Source organism: Teleopsis dalmanni, chromosome 2 (assembly GCF_002237135.1).
Source record: "Teleopsis dalmanni isolate 2A chromosome 2, ASM223713v2, whole genome shotgun sequence".
NCBI lineage: Eukaryota > Metazoa > Arthropoda > Insecta > Diptera > Diopsidae > Teleopsis > Teleopsis dalmanni.
The window spans coordinates 60,766,126-60,768,257 of record NC_051847.1 but is presented as its reverse complement, the minus strand read 5'-3'; positions in this window follow the sequence as shown (position 1 = coordinate 60,768,257).

Genomic DNA, 2,132 nt, shown 5'->3' with positions numbered 1-2,132 from the left:
TAAGATAATTGCATTTCATAGAATACGGTCGGTTATGAGTATGTGAAATATAAGGCGACAAACTCTCCTTAATTAATTAGAAAACTATTCTAATTCCATATATTTTGTAATTTTGAAAGACAAAAGGTAGATAAACTATTTTTAATTAATCAAAAAGCTGTTTCAATTTTATATTCTCTGTAATTTTCGTAATAGAGAAGATGATGATGGATCCTTTCCAAATAACTAAAAAACTATTCTGATTTCATATCATTTGTAATTTTGGAAAGAGAGACTTTGAATAACCCACTTTAATTAACCAGAAAATTGTTGGAAGCTGATAGATCCTGTTTTGTCCACTATGAATCAGTTCTGATTTAGTTCTGATATACTTTCTAATTTTGGAAAGAAGGAAGATAATGAACCAACTTTAATTGAATAAGAAACTATTCTGATTTCATATTCGTTATAATATTAAAAAGAGCAAAGGTTTTGGAACCTCTTTAGTAAATTATAAATTTGTTCTAATTTCATATTCTTTGTCATTTTGGAAATAGGAAAAGTGATGAACATCCTTTAATTAAACAGAAAATGGACGTCATTTAATTAACCAGAAAACTTTTCTGATTTAATATACTATATTTTGCAATTTTGAAAAGCAGGAAGTAGATGAATTTTTTTTAATTAACTGAAACACTGTTCTGATTTCCCATTTTCTGCAATTTTCGAAAGAGACAAGGTGATGGATCCTCTTCAATTAAATAGAAAACTATTTAGATAATAGTTTTGCTGCCGAAATAAAGACTATCAAAAAATTGACAAATATCGAGACTTTGATTTGTGAGTGTATTGAAAAGTTTTAGGTGTTCTCTTAATTATCAGCCCAGCTTTTCCGTACTTGAGGAGAAAAATATATTATATACATATTTATATAATTTATATATTATATATATTTATATATACTATATTTTAAAACAATGAATATAATACAATTATAAATCTAACTTACTACCTAAACAGTTTACAAGTTTAACTGCATACGTGTGAATTATAAAAAGAAGATGCATCGGAGTTCGTTAACCAAATCATATAGCATAGTTGATACATATTTTAAATGCAAAGGAATACAGATAATATATTGCCAGAATTTCATTAGAAAAGGAAATAAATATTTCAAAAGAAAATGATCACTTAGAGAGGGGCTACGAACCTTGAAGCAACAAGTTGTAGAGAAAAACCAGATAAAGTCACCAAAAGAAGAGGCGAGCAAGACTTTTTACTCGACGAGTGAATCACATAATGAATTGAAATCTTTAATCGGAAAAATAATAAACAAAGCGACACAGTATAAGATTAAATAATGGTAGAGCACCATTGAATTCAAGTAATATATTCAATACTCTGCGAGAACAAAATAACTAAGAAAAAAACAATAAATTGAACTTTCATTCTTATAAAGTATAATCTTTTATCTCAATATTGAATATTCAATCAGTTGTGTATATTTCCAGACAACTAGATCAACATATAGTATAAAAGGCGAAAGACAGGCGGCAATTCTGTAAAGTGCAAACACATATTTGACGATATATATATCAAATCTGTATTATCGTCCGATCGAGATAACTGATTCATACGAGTTGGTATTTTATAAGGACATTGTATGGTTCAAACACTTGCCCTTAAGTTACATATAACCTGTACTGATGATTGCAGGAGAGGAACTAGTCATTAAGGGAATATTAGAGCATTTCTTTTTCTTTGTCTGGCTGTCTCAATAACTCAAACACAGTTTTGAGGGGGGTTAATTTTTTTTCCTGATATTGCAGTAAATTGTCTGAAAATTCACGAATAACAAACACGGTATTAACTGTCTGAAACGGTAACAGTAAATTGTCTGAAAATTCACGAATAACAAACACGGTATTAACTGTCTTTAAGACCACTAAACTGGAATCGCAATGGTTTTTTGTAAGTAGGTATAAGCGTGATAACTGTTAGCCCACACTGACTTTATTTCTGATATTGTAGTGATTTGTTTAAAACTTTATGACACACATCTTAAATAGTGTTTATCGTTATTATCTGTCTTAAAGACCGCTAAACTAGAATTGCTATGGATCTATAAGGCATATGCGTGGTCTTTGTCAGCT